Source organism: Chinchilla lanigera, unplaced genomic scaffold (genome assembly GCF_000276665.1).
Source record: "Chinchilla lanigera isolate Chin_1 unplaced genomic scaffold, ChiLan1.0 scaffold00032, whole genome shotgun sequence".
Taxonomy (NCBI): Eukaryota; Metazoa; Chordata; class Mammalia; order Rodentia; family Chinchillidae; genus Chinchilla; species Chinchilla lanigera.
In genome coordinates, this window is record NW_004955433.1 from 14,669,978 (window position 1) to 14,688,122 (window position 18,145).

Below are 18,145 nucleotides of genomic sequence, written 5' to 3' on the forward strand. Positions count from 1 at the left end.
CTGAGACTAATTACTGATATTCCCTCCTCCCTGCCTCCTATCCTGGAGTCACCCTCAGGACCCCCGAACACAGAGGCCCCTCGCTTCCCTCCAGTCCTGGTCTCTAAAGAGGCTCTAAAGAGGCACAGATGGGGTCTCAGCTGGGAGCTTCCTGCCGCCCACCCCCTGCCGCGCAGGTGAGCCGGTCTTCGCCCCTGTATCTGCTCCGCGGAGGCGGCTCCCGCGTTTGGCTGCGCTCCTTGGGCTCCCGCGCTGGCGCTGCTGGCCCCACCCGGTCTGGGCTGGCAGCGCGAAGCCACGTGATTTCTCGGCAGCGGGTTCCATGCACAAGCGGGACAGCTCTAGCGACTACTTTCAGTTTCATGCAGAACAGTGAAGCCGCAGCAGCATAGCAGCAGGTGAGTGCCGGGCTGCAGACTGGGCTGGGGCGCGCGGCAGTGGGCGGCTCGGAGTTCGAATTCTGCTCATGGAAAGGAGGAAGGGATGCCAGAGGTACTGTGGCCGGGGGATGGCTGGTGGATAGCTGGGTGGGTGGACAGGCGGACACATGGGGGGCCGGTGGCTTGGCAGTGTGCAGCCCGTTACCCTGCAGTTTGGAAAATGAGTTGTGAGCCACAGACATAGGCAGGTCTGGGTCGCCCGGCTGAGGGAAGGAGATATGAGACTGCGCTCCCTGACAACGCGCCTGCCGCTTGTCGCCCTCTCTTGCTTTTCTTTTTTTTTTCCAACTTTTCATTGTTTCCTAAAGAATTACAGAAGTCACCCTTTATCATGCACAATTCAAACTTTTTAGCCTAAAACACTTTTTATTATGGAAAATTCCAAACATGCACAAAGGAGAGGAATTGAGTTAGGCTGAAGTGTATGAACTTGATGGATTTCGGTGTAATGAAGGCACTGTATTCACCGCTCAGCTTCGACAGTCACCTACCCGGGGTTGCATGTTTCCCCTTATTTCAAAACAAATGGCAGATAGCAGAATTTCTCAACGGAAATATTCTAGAATGAATTAAACAATAAAATGGCCACGATATCATTAGCATATCCTAAAATATTTTTTCCAGTATGGGGGGTTGAACCCAGGGCCTTTGCACTGCACTATATCCCCAACTCTTTTAATGAATTATTAATTAATAAATTATTGTTTTATTGAGACAGCGTCACACTAAGTTGCCCAGGCTGGGCTCAGACTTTGAATCCTCCTGCCTCAGTTTCCCAAAGTGCGGGGATTATAGGCATGTGCCATCTTGCCCAGCTCTAAACAATTCTTTAATGTTAGATCTCCATTATTTCTAAGGAATATTTTAACTCATAAGTCGTAGGGAAATACATGGGTGTCGTGTTATTACTTGCGTTTCGCATTTCCATTTGCTTCCCGGCTCTTTTTTTTCCCTCCCTCACTCAGAAAGCCAGAACCTGGAGTTTGCTAGGGCGGCTGCCAAACCTGGGCAGACGGTGGGGTGGGCCTTGCCGGTACCTTAGATTTTGGTCTTTTTAAATTACTTTCCCCCTCCTCCTCCTCGTCCTCCTCCTTTTCTTTCTCCTCCTCCGCTTCCTCCTCCTCCTTCTTCTCTTCTCCACTGAAGAGAAACATGAACCCAGAAAAGCACAGACTTGGGCTGGGTGTGTGGCTCAGGAGCAGAGCACTTGCTTAGCGTGTGTGGGACCATGGGATGAATCTCCTGTGCCATAGAAATAAATACATAAAGCACCAGGCTTTATCTCCCAGCGGGAAGGAGGGGTCAGGCCCGGTGATGTATATGGAGTCTCCATTAGACACTTTCCTCAAACTACTGACCTGAAGCCCAGACTGGCCTCAGATCATGCCCACCTGCTCTTACTCCAGAAGCAGCTGGTTGGCTGGCATCCTGCCTGGGAGGTAGACAAACAGGGGCTCTCACTGCCTGGCATTTGTCAGGTGTCATCTCTGGGAGCCTCAGTTTCTCACTTGTAAAATGGGCGTGATAGGGTGTTTCATGGGTTGAATGAAATGAAGTATGCCCAGTGTCTGGTGAATTGTAAATTACTGCCCGAGGAGAAGGAGCCTTGGGTCCCTGACGAGGGCAGACAGCAGAAGGGTTATGGAGGTTCGTCGTCTGCTTAGCAGAATGTCTGGATGTCAGCAGCACTTGACCAATCTCCATGCAGCCCAACACACAAACCCCTTCCCCTCTGAGGAGAATCCAGCAAAACTTCCTACTACGTCTGCTCCCATCTGTAATGGGCTGAGTTGTGACCGGAAAGACATGTTGAACTCCCAATCTCCAGTATCTTGGAATGGGATCTTATTTGGAAAATGGTTGCTGCAGCTATAACCAGTCATAAGGAAGTTATACTGGACTGGGATGGGCCTTGATCCAGCGTTACTCATGCCCTCCTAAGAGTAGAGTTCAGCGTGCACATAGTGGCAGGGGTGGGGGGAGAGGAGTAGCCAAGCAGCAGAGGCAGAGATTGGACTGACTCATCCATAAACCAAGAGATGAAAGTAGAGCGAGCCCTCCGAAGGAGCCCAGGCCTGTCCACACCTAGATTTCACACCTCAGATCTTCGAGAGAACACACTGCTATTGTCTTGATCTACTCACTTTGTGGTACCTGTCACCACACTTAAGAAATCACCCCAATATCTGTCCTCTGCCTGCAGCATAGAATTAGGCTAAGGGTTAAGTAAATGCATATAAGTGTACACACTATCAAAATTTTGGGGGCTGGAGTTGTACCTCAGCAGTAGAACACTTGTCTAGCATATGCAAAGCCCTGGGTTCCTTCTATCCCCAGCACTACAAAATAAATAAATAACGTAAAACTCTTATAGGTTTCTTGAACTATAAGTTGCTGTCTTCTTTTTTCTTTTTTTTTTTTTTGCCAAATCTACTATTTTAAGAGTCGGTTGGTAGTCTAAAGTCTATTTAGCTAAAACTAAGTCTTCAGTGGATTTGATTTGAAAGCAAAAAGAAAAATGGATCATCTCAGCTGTTGATCCAGGCTGTGTAGAGAAGGGAAGCCTTTGGCCCCTTAGATTACGGCAGACCCTGGAGAATCGTCCTCTGCAGCTAACACCAACTGATTTGGTGAGGCCAGCAGCCTTGGTTATGTGTGCATCTTGTCACCCATAAAATAAGCGTGACTGTTTCACCCACATGCGGCCTGGGGTTTCCTGGGTCTTCAGGAGCTGTAAGGTTGGCGTGACCCCAAGTCTGTTCTCCAGGGAAGCCCTTGGTGCTCCCAGTCTCTCTGCGGCTCTGGGGGGCCCACAAGGGGGAGCTTAGTTCTCCTGGGCCTTCTGACCGCAGCCTCTTCTGCTTTGCTGTCGTCCTCTTTTCCTGGGTGACCAGGCCATGAAATGAGTAGGTTTCCTGGGCAGAGGGCTGGGAGGCCAGAGGAAATGAGAGCTGGCTCATTCATCCTGCCTGCTTCGAGCCTGCCCCCAACGGGCCCCTTGGCTTCATCCTGTGAGCCGCCCTGGGGACTTCTGATAAATTCTGGCTGGGATAGTGGTGACATTTGACAAAGGAGAACTCTCAGAGGGCTGTGGAAACACTGGATTCATCCTTGGAGGCCCTTTAGTACCAGTTGGATTTACTTTCGGTGTTTCTCTACACATGCCTATTCATATTTTTAATGGACTCATGAATAAATACAAAAATGGGACTTCAGTTTTTAAACTAAAGAATATGGACATTATATGTAAAGGGGAAATTAAACCCCGTGTTAAACATTTTAAGCCAGATGTGGTGGTGCACACCTATAATCCCAGCACTGTAAGAGGCTGAGGCAGGAAGATGGCAATTTTAAGCCCAGCCTGGGCAACTTAGCCATTTAGTGAGACCCTGTCTCAAAATCAAAAATAAAAAAGGTCTGGGGCTGTAGCTCAGCCTGAAGGCTCTGGGTTCAATCCTCTGTACTGCATAAATAAATAAATAAATAAATAGTTGCCTTTTTAAAATTTTAGCAGCTAATACATTTATGTAGTAAATAAATGAAAAACATACAAAAAGATACATAATGAAAAGTAAATTTCCACTCCACTTGCTCCCCAGCTGCCCAGCTGCCCTTTCCAAAGGCAGCCAGTGTTACCAGGTTCTAAAGATAGTCTAAGCGAACCTTCAAAAACATGGACACAGGCGCGCGCGCGCGCACACACACACACACACACACACACTCCTCCCTTTTCACAAATGGTAGTATATCATTGGTAGCATTGCCTAGCTTTTTCTTAAATGCAATTTGGAAGATTTCATACATTAACACAAAAAATCTGTCTGTTTTCTTTTTCTTCGGTGTTGGGGATGGAAGCCAAGGCCTTGTGCGTGCCGGGCAGGTGCTTGACCGTGGAACGGTACCCACATCCCCTCTCGTTCCTCTGAGCAGCTGAGTAGTATTTGCCACACAGCTTCTGTGTCCTTGATGTGACTGTTGGTGGACATGCTTGCCTTTTGCTATTTCAAATAGTAACATAATGAACATTCCCAGTCAAATATCATTTTTTCACGTGTGGGAGAAAATCTTTAAGAAAAACATGCAGCAGCAAATGTGAAAGGTCAGAGTAAATACACACATTGAACTGGGATGAAGAGAATTTGCCTTCTTTATGTGTTGTACTGATTTTTACTCCCACCAGCTATGTGTGAGACTGCCAGTGCCTCACGCCCTCCCAACATGGATGTTATCAACTTTTGCACATTTGTAAATCTAGGAGACGGATAATGGTATAGTATGGTTTTTTCATGTCTTTTATTACAAATGAAGTGGGACAACTTTTAAATATTGAAGGATGACCTGTCGTTTCTTTTCCTTTAGCTGTTCATATCCTTTGCCCACTTTCCTATTGGGTTGTTGACACTTTTCCTGTTGAGCTCTAAAAGCTCTTTATATATTAAGGAAATTAGCTCTTGGTCTATCATATTCTCTCTTTTTTTTCTTTTTTGGTACCGGGAATTGAACTCATGACCTCAAGCTTGCCAGGCAAGTGCTTATGCCACTGAGCTACATCCCCGGCCCAGTTCTTGGTCTATCATAGTTATCATTTTAAGTGGCAGCGTGGCTGCCCATGGGATGACTGAACACATCCATTCCACTTAGATTTTTAGATTGGGTCTCATTTTCTCCTGTTACATGTGGAATATTTCCAATTTTTTACATAAAATATAAAATCCAATTTTTTTTCAGTCCTGGGGATTGAACCCAAGGCCTTGCACATTCTAGGCTAGCACTCTGCCAGTGAACCACACCTCCAATCTTTTTTATGTCTTAATATTGGGACAGGATCTTGCTAAATCACCCAGGTTGGCTTCCAATATTTGATCCCCCTGCCTCAGCCTCCTGAGTAGCTAGGATTACAGATGTGTGCCACTGTGGCTAGCAAAATATGACACTTTAATTCTTCTAGTACCTTGTAACAAAACTCCTGTTAGGGAAGGGAATAATGGGGGTGACCCAGACCTGTGTGCAAGGTGGTCAGCAGAAACCAGGACATGGGGTGTGGGGAAAGACATTTTTACATGGAGTATTACCTGGGGTGAGGATGTTATATTTGCTCCCAAAAGAAAAAGAAGAAGCAAGGCCACAAACGGAGGGGATGTGAAACCTCTTGGAGGTTAGATGAGGGAAGGACAGTTTCAGTCTGAGGATGCCTCCTGCTCCAGGTGAGGTGAGTACCAGCAACCCAGCACAAGTGCTGGCTTCACCCTGCGATCATAAATCTATCCAGCCCATATCTGCCAAGTTTCACAGCATAACAGGCCCTGGTTAGACAATGGGCTAGGCTGGGAAAGGCAAGGTGCCTGCCCAGTGGAACTGATGTGCCTATAGAAACAGATAATAAACAAGCAAAGGAAGATGTGTGGTGCAGATACGCAGCAGGTCCTGCAGGCTGCAGCCTTAGCATTTGGGATAGAGGCCAGGTATGACCCTCACCTAAGGGCCCTTGGGGACATTTGACAGGGACTGGAGGAGGGCGAGGCGGGGAACCACAAACTGCAGGAGGAGGAAACCAGGCAGAGGGAAAGGCACAAAAAAGGAGCAGGGAGAGGAGGAAGAAGAGGAGGAGGAAGGGGAGAAGGAGCATGCAATTAAATTATTGCACCCTGTGCCAGAACTTTCCGCCCTGCAGAGGGCTGTCACCTCTGTGGGTTCCGGTGCTGTGGGTGGCTTTGTGTCCCAACCAGTCTCCTCTCGGGCGAAGCCTGAGCTATCCTACTGACATCCAGACATAGCCAGTGTTGCAGTGAACACCCTCATAGTCAGCTTCTGCACGAATTCTGGACTGTTCCCTTGGCCAGGTCCTTGAGATAGACATCCCAAGGTATATGGGTACCTGTATTTTTGTTAAGTGTTGGTAAAGCCTAAATGATTCTGCCAATGGGCAGAGGTGGTGAGCAACGGGCAGCTGTAGATCCCCCAACATCCATCTCCTGGGTGAAGGGAAGGAGCCTGTATGGTGAGCAAACCCCCATATTAGTCTCCAGGTGTCCTGTCCACCCTCATGTTGAAATGAAAGGAGTGTTCGCTCACCCTTTGGGGTACTGTGGCTGGCTGAGTTATGCATCGAGTTCTTGAGTGGGGGGAGCAGAATCTGGTGCGTTTCTGGGCTTCTGCAACTTCTCGTTGAAATGAATAGGGCACTGGTTCCCTAAGTGTATATTTAACTGCTCTGAGTCCAGGGGATCTTAGGAGTTATGCCCAGGGCTTGAATTGAATTGAATCATATAGTGAGAAAGTTGTTCTGTTTTCAGTTCTCATTAATCCTTCCTGATTTGTCAGAGAGAAAGTCTCTGGCCAGCATAGGGCATCTGTGCAGCCTTCTCCTAATCCTGAGGGCAGGCCAAGCCTGGGGCCAAAGAGAGCCTGGGAGGCCACAGTACCACACCACACAGAGATGACATCGGTGTGTGTTTGGGTTTCTGGGGTGTTATGGCTTATGTCTAGATGTCCCCCCAAAGCCTCATGCGGTCATGGGGCTTTTTCAGAGGCAGCTGGATCTGAAGTGTGTGATACTGGGACTAAGGGTGTGTGATTAGTAAATCAGTGCACTGGTTGGTTTGGAATAGTTCTGGTTAGATTAAGGGTGTGAATGCTACACCCATCCTAGGGCGGGTAGTCTGCAGACAATATAAGGGACAGAAGTTGTCTTGTCTTCACTGCTTTGCTGCTTTTGCTGTCTTCCTCCACCATGAACTGTTGCCCCTCTGCCATGTGCCACCCTGCCATGGAGCAGCCAATTAGGGACTGAAGCCTCCACAAACTGTGAGCTAAATAAACCCTTCCTCCCTTAACTATGGACATTGGATATTTTGTCTCAGCAACAAGAAAAGTAACTAAGACACCTTCTGGGGGCTACCTTCAATTCATGACAAATCAAACTAGCAAATATAGTTAAAAGTGAGTTGGTTTCCAGAAAACCTTGACGGAAGTGATGTTCTCATTGTCATATGCGGCAAAAAGAAAAAGTCCTCAGGCATGGGTATAATTCTTGGAAGTTGCACACCCATCCCCAAAGGATAAAATTATGGGGAAGTTTCATGTCGTATTTCTGCAATGCTTACAAGTTTCCGGGTAAGTGTAGGCTCTCTGTAAGCAGAAAAATAGTAAAGATATATTGAAACAGTAGATTTGAAAGAAGACCATCTGTTGAAAGCAGTATGATGTCTCAGTTAGTCAACAACACATGGAGTCAACCAACATAGGGTTTTTGGTGCTGGGGATAGAATTCAGGGGCTTGGCTCATGCTAGGCAAGTTGCTGCTGAGCTATACCCTAGGTCTTACTTGTATATTTGTTTATTTTTATAGTTTAATTGTTTCATAATACTAGAGCCTGGGTCTTGCACATAGTAGGCAAGTGCTCTTCCTCTGAGCTACGTCCTTCGACCTTTATTTTTATTTTGAGACACAGTCTGGCTAAGTTGCCCAGGCTAGCCTTGAACTCATGTTCCTCCTGCCTCTGCCTCCTAAGTAGCTGGGATTACAGGTTTCCACTGAAGTTTTAGATCAAAATTTTGCCTCTTGATTCTCAGAGCCTGTTTCTCCATCTGTAAAACCAAGGAGACATCTGCCCAGAAAGGCTGAGTCGGGGCCTGTTCTAAAGTGCAGGCAGAATTTTACAGCAAGATGCCCAGCCTGCACGGAGAGCTCTGTGGACAAGTAGCTGGCATGGTCTGTGGACTGGGTGTGTTCTTGTCTTGTGCTGTGCATTTTGCATGAAATCACGTCTCCAGCCTTCATGGTGACACTGAAGTAGACGTGAAATCATCATCCCATTAGCTGCTGAGGAACCTGTGGCACAGGTGGTGAAGAGATCTTTCCACAGCTGCACAGCATTAAGAGTTGAAATTAGAGTTTGAACCCAGCCTTCCTGAGCCCTGGGGCCCTTATCAGCATCACAGATCCCTGTGAGGTGCGGTGAGTTAAAAGCATCACTTTGCTTGGTATTCGTGGAGACAAACCACGACCCAGCAAATCACTTGAGGTACCACCCAGCATGGTGCTGCACACCTGCAATCCCAGCATTCAGGAAGCTGAGAAGGGAGGACTGCTGTGAGTTTGAGGCCCGCCTGAGCTACACAGTGAGTTCAGCCTGAACTACACTGCGAGACCCTGTCTCAAAAAACAAAACAAAACAAAAGAAATCACTTGAGGTATTGGAGAGCTCGGGACTGAGGCTCCAAGGCCCCAACCTCGAGGCCTTTCCTCTGACCCTGTTTTATGTGCCTGGTACTGTAGGCCAGGCAGGGAGAGAAAGTGTTCAGACAATCTGCCCTGGGAGCAGAGTTCATCTTCTAACTGGCAGGGCAGAGCTCCCCGCTCATTGATCTGTCTTGTTTCTGCTTTCAAAAAATGCATCCACCTTAACCCATTCAAGTAGTGCTCAGCTCAGACCTTACAAAAAGCGGAAAGCCTTGGACCTGAGGCTGGAATTTGCCTTCCACAACTTAGGGGAACCTTCTCCTCAGGGCTTGCTCACTGACAGGCACTGTCTTAAGTGCTTTACACATATTAACTCATTCAAGCCCCAAGACGGCCCTGTGAGATAGGTGCTGCTATTGTACCAGCTTCATAGCTGAGAAATGAGGCCCAGGGAGGCTTCATCATCTGCCTGGTGCAACCCAGCCTGAAAATAGTGGAAAGGTCAGCCCCGGACCGAGGCAGCCTGGCTGCAAAATTCATGCTCTGAATCTCTAAATTAGAAAAACATGCCACAGGCTGAGGGTAAGCTCAGAGGTACGGCACTTGCCTAACATGTACAAGGCCCTGAGATCAAGCCACAGGACCAGAAAAAAAAAAGGTTTTATTTTTTATAAAAAATACTAATATAGATTTGTGGGAAGAAATATAGTTTTGTTGCTGTGTGTCATAAGACTTGGGATATCGTGCTGTGCAGATCATTATACAGTGGGTCTTGCTGATTTGGCGATGCCTTTAGAGGATGCAGCAACAGCCATGCACCCCTTTCGTGCCCTTGATCCCACAGTGTGGTGGCAACAGCTTTGTCCTGGGCATCTGTGCTGTTCAAACACTGCTGCAGGAGTTTGCTTAGCCCAGACACATGGGCCTGAGCGTTTGGACTGCTGCCACAAAGCACCAGAGGCTGGACAGCAGATGCTTCGCAGGAGTGGATTTCTCACTCTCCTGGAGGCTGACAGCTGAGATCAGGGGACCCACATAGTGGGTTTCTGGGAAGGGTCCCCTTCCGCTGACTCCCTGTACTCGCATGATGGAAAGAAAGCTACAGAGTACTCTGAGGTTCTGATAAGGCCCCAATCTTATTTGCCATGGCTCCACCCTATAACCCAATCACCTCCCAAAGGTCCCCTCATAAAACCATCACACTGGGAGTTAGGACTGCAACATAAGAATTTGGGGTGAGGCATATATTTAGTTTCTAGCGCTGTGTGTACCAGCCATGTGTGTCTCCATGTGCCTTTCTGCTAAGAGGTTTAGTTACAAGGTCAAAGGGTAGACATGCTTTAAGATTTAGAGGTCAGTGTGGTCCCCAGAGTGAGCAGCCCAGTTTCCAAGCCTTTCCCTTTTATGTCTATCTCCTGCTCAACTCCCAAGCCGGCGTGAGATTCTGCCAGTCAGGGTGACGGGGGCCACAGGTGGCGCTCAGGCGGGGATTTCCAAGCCGCAGTTTTAGTTTCGATTTTGTGTGGGGATGCTGAGCCCAGCCTGTGTGGGCGGACCTGGCAGAGATGCCAAAGAAAGGCAAGAGGCTGAGGTGGAAGCCTCCCTCAGCGACACCCTCAGGGTCTCCACCCAGACAGGGCTGCCTTGGTGACTTTCCTGTCCCCAGGGACTTTGAGGCCACTCAGGACTGGAATCACTAAGCTCTAGCTTACTGGAGAAGTAGGGTGCCACTGCAAGGGACCAGGAGCCAGACTCTCCCCACCAGGAGTGGACAGCTGGTGTCACCCATGGCCTAGCATGGTGGTTCTCGGACTGGTCAGCACATCAGTCACCTGGGGACTGTCCAAAAAGGCTGATGTCTCTGTTCCACCCCAGGGACTATGCTATGATATGTCTGTATTGTGGTCCATCAGAATTTCTGAACAACTGCCCCCACCTTCAATTTAAAAGTGCAGACACGTTTGGGGGCCCCTGATCTGGATGACCCAGGGAGAAGTGTCAGGAGGCCCCAGGTCATATTGGACAGGAACCTGCAATCCTCGGCCCTTACCATTGGCTTCCTAGGGGTGCTGGGCCCAGCAGGCCAGAGTGGAGCAGGAGAGACAAGGCCACCCTGGCCACCTGCTGTGCCAGCTGGGCTAGGTCCAGCAATAGGGCACCTGGTCCTGTGAGAGGATGCATCTGGAAATTGCGGGGGCTGCTTTCATGGGAAGTCTGAGCCTTTGAGTTGCGAGGTAGCTGGGGGGCAGGGAGCAAGAGGAAGACCAAAGACTTGTGACGTGGACTGGGACACAGATTTCTGGGTTTCTAATGACAAGAAGAGAGAGGCCTTGATTTGGAGCAAATGCCTGCGGGCCCGGGTTTGGAGCAGAGTGCAGAGATTCTCTCTGGACACCCTGCCATCCCACCCCCAGAGGAGTGCAAGGCAAGGACACATTATCTCCTTGGCTGGGGGTCTCTCTAGTTGGTGACCTGAGCAGGTCCTTTCCCTGGTGGGGGCCTAGGCTTTCTCACCCATAAAGCCTATGATCATGCATTTTAAGTCTTGCAGGGCCTTGTCTTTGTGAGGGTCGATAGAGATAATGGTTTTAAAGGAAGTAGTCACACACACACACACACCCCACATCCAGGAAATGTGTGTGTGCCTCATATTAAATGCAGCTCGTGCCTGAGCCTGCAGCCTCTGGGGTGGGGAGGAAATGGGCAGACACCCCTTAAAGATGCACTGCCAGAGAGGGAGGGGGTGCTTCCCAGAAGAGCCCAAAGGCCATTTCTGGCCCTGCTTCTGTTTCACTGAGTAGCTGCAAAGCCTTCTCCTCACACCTCAGCTTCCCACAGCCAGGGAACCTCCAGCTCCCTCACCCTTTGCTTTCAGGCTCAGGTACCCTCTGAAGCCCTGGCATCACCCACCAGCCTGAGGGAAGGCAGCAGACCTGGGATCTCTGGTGCTACCCTGGAAGAGCTTGGCATGGATGATTCTGCAAAGATCAAGGGCCTCAGTGTACCCGAGTGTACCCCAAGGCCACAGGGCCTTTACCTGGCCTCCTGGCTGACACAGAAATCAACTTCAGCAGCACTTTCCTTTCTCATTCCAAGATACTTCTGTCCAAAGGTCTGTAGGTACAACCAGGGGTGGCTTTCTCCTTACCCCTGTGAACTATATTCTTTCTCTTCTGAGATGAGCATTGCTTCCACTCCCTTCCCACCATTGCCCCCTGCCAGCACTGCAGGGACAGGGTTCCTCAGCTCGACCCTCCCATACAGCCCCAGGAGCAGGGGAGGTGGGTGAAGACCGCTTACCTAGGTGAGGACATTAAGGCTCTGGGCCACCAAATCCAAGCCTAGGTGGCAGGAGGAAGGGAGATCCAGAGGGACAGGAGGCAGAAGTGACTCACCTCTCGCTGATTCCTCCGTGCCTTCCTCATGCTGGGCTGGGACTGAGAGACAGAGGAAACACTGACGATGCTAGTGGTCACAATAGCCAGCAGGTCTTCCGTTTTCTCCTGTGCCAGATACCACATCAAGAATTCTACATGCCTCATGTGTTACGGTTGAGTGGGACAAGAATAGTCCAGGCTCCCAGGAACAGCGAGGAAAGAATTGCCAGATGTATACCCAGTAGTAAGTAGTAAGTAACTACGTTTATTAAAGACCACAGGAAGTTTTGCTCAGGGCCAGTGCATGCCAGCAAAGGTGCCAGGGAGTCAGAAAAGCACTGCACCCTGGTCAGAGACAGCAGCAGCAGCAGGAATAAAGAAGGAAAGAAAGGCAAGTAACTTGGGCTTTTAGAATTCAAAGCCTTGACATCTCTGCTTTTGGTGCGTCCCGCCGCAGCTCTCACGGCTCCATGTGGTGCCTGTGCTCTCACACAGGGCATCTGCCCATCTTCTAGGCTTTTGTTATTTTATTTTCTACCTCTCTTAGGGTACTGCAAGCAGGAATAACCGTTGGGTGCTGTGTAGAGTTAAACGGAGAGAAGCGAGTGACTCACTCAGCTCCTTTGTTTCTAATGGTTCTAATCTCACAACTGCCTGGCCACGCGGCTAGCTTGGGACCCTCATAGCAGACACCACTGCCCCCCTCCGTCTATGACTGAGGGGCTTCACCCCACCCAGAAGTGCCTGGCAGTATGGCTGCCTCCCGCCCAGTGGGCACAGCTGAGCTAATGGTCTGATGCGGAGGTGGGAGCCCAGCTCCCCTGCCTCTTGGCAGGACAAATCTGGTGTTTTCCACACTCAGATCTCCCAGGGTCAGGCTGAAGCCAGACTTCTAAAACCACCTTTTTCCTTAGCTGTTTTCAAGATCCCTCAATAAAGAATGTCTATAAATACCCCCATCTTGGACTCTTCTTCTAGAAACTGGTGTAGAATATCCCATGTTACACATGTTACAGGTGAGGACCTGAGGCCGAGTAATATGTCAGTCATGTAGCTGGTAACTGGTAGATGCACAAATCCAGGGCCCTGGTGCTTAGGCAGTGCTCCACCCCAGGATCTGACCTGTGTCTGCCTGGAGGATCCCTGTTCTGCTGAGGGAGGTCGGCAGGCTGAGAGGAAGAACCTTGCAGAGTGACAAGACCGCAGAAGAGAGAGCGCCAAGGCAGTAGGAATAGAACTTGGTCTAGGGAGGCAGCCCAAGGACTAGGCTGAGTGGAGCTGGGTCTGGGAGGAAGAGGAGCAGGGATGAGCTAGAGGCGTGAAAGAAGAGGGTGGGGTGTAGGCATCTCACTCATCTTAGGCAATGTGGGCACTCAGGGTGAGGGGCCCTGTTTATTCATTCTCTGAGCACTTCTGGGACAGCCCCTGCCATCCCGCCTACAGGTATGTCAGCCTTGTGGAGGTCCCTGCAACAGGGCATAGCTTTATCCTGGAGGGGGCTAAGGGAAGCTAATACATGTAAGCAGAGCTGAGTTTGAGACTAGCTCTGGCCAGAGGACTGTGGCCTGTGTGTGGGTGTTAGGCGCTGCACAGGTGTGGTGTGGGTGTTTGTGTGTGTGAACTTGTGCACTAGGGGTTTCTCTCTAGGCAGAGGGAACAGCAAGGGCAAAGGCCTGGGGGCTGCAGTGAGAGAAGTGGGTTGGATTTCTCCATTCCATCTTCCAACATCTGCACCAGAGCACTTCCAGTATAGCAAGCAAGACTGGGAAGGACAGAGGAATGGGGCTTTCTGAGGGAAAGTTGAAGCCAGGGTAAGAGGAGCCTCCTTTGCGGACTGCCCTAACCAGAGCCCCAAAAGGCCTCCACATATGACCCCTGACCCTTGCCCTGTCGCCCTCTGGATGGGAATGGCCAGAGCACTGAATGGAAGCGCTCATACCTGGGGTTCCCTCTGATGGCATGGCACTGTGCACCTCCTCCCCAACCTTCTCAGAGCTTTGGGGACACGTTTTTTGGGGTTCTTGGAGGTTGAGTCTTGGACTGAAGGTCAGAGGTTCCTGAGCTAAAGTGCAAATGTGAAGACTTCAGAGTCGTTGTTGCTTAGCGGCAGCACTGCTTCTTTTCTGTAAAAGGGCGCTAATAAAACCATGCATTTGGGTAACACAAACCTCAGAATTCCCAGGCAAATTCAACAGGCGAGCCACCCATGGAGAAACTGATCAAAGCGCAGTGGCTGAGGATGACTCTGTCATTTTTGATGGATACTTTCAAATCAAATAAATATGAACATAGGGCTATAGGGGAAAGAAACTCCCAACCTGCTAGACGTCTGATAAGAGTTTGTGTTCTCTGAAATCATTCTTTTTTTCTTTTTTGTCCTTTTGAGACAGGGTCTCGCTATACAGTTTAGGCTGGCCTTGAGCTCACTTTGTAGCCCAGGCTGGTCTCGAACTCACAACGATCCTCCCGCCTCAGCCTCCCAAGTGCTGGGATTGCAGGCATGCGCCACCACGCCCGGCCTGTGTTCTCTGAAATCAAAGAATGAATTTTAGGAACAATGGATGTTAAGAGCAGAATATATTTATTAAGGGGAAGGAAAGCTTCTGTCCAAGAGAGAGACAGAAGGGGACCGAGTGGGTTGCCAAGGACCCTGCCTTCTCTAGGGATTTTTATAGAGCAAATTCACTATGTGAGGCAGGTCCAAGGGAAAAATGGGAAATCTCAAGATGGGGATGAGGTGGAACAAAACTGTGGTCAACCAATAAGATTATGAGTATAATTTCTCAGGTAAAATTGATTAAATAGGGATCAAATGTGGAAGCAAGTCATGTAGCCAGAGGGCATGAAGACAGAACAGGGGCTTTTCCTGTAGGGTTGGGTTAGTGGCTCTTCCTGGCTTTCTCAAGGTAATCAATACCTAGTGAGAATATCAGTCCCTGATGTTTATCCTTAGGAAGTATGTGGGTGTGTTCATTTGGCTGGCCCACAGCAGAAGTACCTGTCTTTCCCACATTGTAAGGTATCTTGTCTTCTGCGCTGGTTCTTTCCCAGGGCTTCACCCTATCTGACTGCCTATAATATTTTTATCTAACTTAGATGCCTATAACAATAGGAAATCTTGTGATGAATATAGTTGAGCTAATCAAAATAGTCAACTTCTAAAAATTAATTTAAGCCTGCATATGAAAAAAATAAAGCTCTAAATGTTCTTCTGTGTAGGGAAAATTTCTATTATGACTTTCTTCCAGAGAGATTCATATATTTGTAAACATGTTCATTTATTTCTCCTTTGCACAGTGCAGGATATTCTATATGTTGTTCTGCCCTTGCTTTTCTTCTTGAAAGTTAATATATTTTGGACACTATTCCATATTATCCCATACAGTTTTCCTCTTTCCTTTTAAGGCTGAGTAGAATTCCTTTATGCAGGTGTATCATAATTTAATGCTAGCATGTACTCTTTGAAGGGTGTTTAAGTTCTTTCCAGTATTTTGCTATTGCAAGTACTATGATTTGGATATGAAATGTCCCCAAAGCGCGTCTTGAAGGTTTGATCCTCAATGCAGCAATATTTGGAGGTGAGGCTTTCAGGAAGTGATTGGCTCACAAGGGCTCTAACTTTGTCAGTGGATTAATACGTTGATTAAGTCTTAGTTGAATGGACTATGAGTGTCACTGACAAGGTATGAGGAGGTTCCCAGAGATAAGTGAAAATATAAAGAACCTAAGCCCACCCTACCCGCAGAGTAAGTTCACAAATTCACTGACTTTCATTGCAGAGATGGAATTCTTGGCATGCATCAGGAAGACGCATAAAGGTATTTATTAGGCAGAAAATTTTTTTTTTAATTTTTTATTTTAAAGAATAAAAGAAGGATAACATAATAATAGGGGGGACTTAGCAAATTACAGACAAAATGGTAGGAAAGGGCAGAAAATTTTAAAGTACACACTCAAAGAAATAGAGTACAGGTCCTCAAGAGAGAGGCTAGTTGCTTTCTGGAATTGGGGACATTAAGCATTAATGGATGGGTAAATAATGTCCCATACTTGTCAAAATGGTTTATTATGGCAGAAGAAAGACCTATTTGTTGACTGCAGAATAATATACTTTTTATAAAGGAAATCTCTAAGTGATCACATCTGGAAGATTCCTTGTCTTTTTTAAGTCTCTTGTCTACAGAAACGTTTGCGAGAAAATTTAATCCAACTTCGAAGAATTGGAATGTTTTTAAGTTATTGAATGCATCACAGGCTAGACACATGTTTAGCTTTTCAAAATTTTCCTTGTAAGAAAAGTTATGTTTCATAATTTGATGTGAATGTTTACTTATTTACCCATCTGTTAATGCTTAATCAAAATTCAGATATAGATATTTGGAAAACTCTTGATAAACATAATAAACAAGAGAAGGTCTTTAGTGAAGGCTCTAGACAACAAAATTACCAGGATATTTATACTGGACAGAAAAATTTTCAGTGTAATAAAATTCATGAAAACTTTGTAGATTGCCCAGATCCTAGTAAACCTCAGTGTGTTCATTTTCTGTGGAATATTTATAAATGTGAGAAATGTGGGGAAGTCTTTGATCAGTGCTCAAAACTTGCTGTCTATCCAAGTATCCATTTTCAACACCAGACAACTGATACAGTAGATGAACATTACAGATGTAAAAGATATGACAAAGTCTTTACCAAAACTTCAGCCCTTAATCAACACCAGAACACTGAAACTGAAGAGAAACTCTACAAATGTAAAGATTATTGCAGAGATTTTAATCAAAATGCAGCTTCTACTCAACACATGACTATTGGTAGAGGAAGGAATCCTTACAAATGTGAAGTTTGTGGCAGTCTTTAAATTTTGCTCAACTCGTACTCAACATCTGTTCATTTGTACAGGAGAGAAACCCTACAAATGTAAAGAATGTAACAAAGCCTCTAATCAAAGCTCTAATCTTATCAGACATCAGAAAGTTCATACTGCAGAGAAACCCTATGAATGTAAACAATGCGGCAAAGCCTTTAAATATCACTCAACTCATATGGAACACCAGAGAATTCATGCTGGAGAGAAACCCTGCAAATGTACAGAATGCAGGAAAGCTTTTTATCAAAACTCAACTCTCACTAGACACCAAAGAATTCATACTGGAGAGAAACCCTACAAATGTAATGAATGTGGCAAAGCATTTGTTGGAAGTTCAAATCTTACTTTACATAAGTGAAGACACACTGGAGAGAGACCTTACAAATGTAAAGAATGTACCTGAGCCTTTCATCAAAGTTCAGCCTTTACCCAACACCAAAGAACTCATACTGGAGAGAAACCCTACAAGCATAAATACTGTGGCAAAGTCTTTGATAGAAATTCAACAGTTACTGAACACCAGATAATTCATACTAGGAAGAAACCATGCAATTCAAAGAATGTGGCAATGCCTTTGATTGAACCACACATCTTATTCAGAACTGAATAATATGTTGGAGAGAAATGCTACAAATGTAAAGAATGTAGCATAGAATTTGATCAAAGCTTAATCCTTACTGTACACTAAAGAATTTACAGTGAAGAAAAGCCTTAAAAATGTACATAATGTGACAAAGCAATTACCCAGTATTCAAATCTTAGATAACATCACCATATTCAAGTTCAGTAAAGATCTCATCAAGGTAAAGTTTCTGTAGAAGCCTGTAACAATTCTGCACATCTTAATATATAACAATTGACACTGGAAAGAAAGCCTACAGATGTAAAGATTGTGTCAGATGATTTCATTAAAACTTAAAACCTTTTGTATGTCCCTGTCCATTAAATAGCCTCAATTTTGAAAACTGGTAATGAAAGACACTGAAATCAGTCATTGTATCTGAAAAACTATATTTGAACAATTATTAAAGTATTTTTTACATTGGAATTGGGGACATTTATGTTTCTCTTAAGGGGGTAGAAATCTATGAAAAAAAACACCCACACACAGGCCAAGAGTTTATTTTACAGGCATCAACCCAGGTTTGTTTTTTTAAGATGGATAATTTAAGTGTTCCTTGAATTCTCTGTCTATTCCTTTATTTTAAGATCAGGTTCTTGCCCTTTACTTTCTTAACTAAGCCAGTGTATGGACTGTAAGTATTCCTGAGGAATT

The 18,145-nt window shown here is 46.7% G+C and overlaps 1 protein-coding gene across 12 annotated transcripts in view; it reads left to right on the forward strand.

The window, feature by feature from the left end:
• The first annotated feature begins 295 nt into the window (after window positions 1-295).
• Window positions 296-18,145, forward strand: part of Nlrc5 (NLR family, CARD domain containing 5) — an 82,467-nt gene continuing 64,617 nt past the window's right edge. For 7 of the 12 annotated variants that reach the window (XR_001234727.1, XR_001234728.1, XM_013516135.1 and 4 more), the window contains exon 1: window positions 296-398. The gene's annotated coding sequence lies outside the window, so the exon portion shown is untranslated. The other 5 variants (XM_013516138.1, XM_013516139.1, XM_013516140.1 and 2 more) reach the window with 5 other exon arrangements.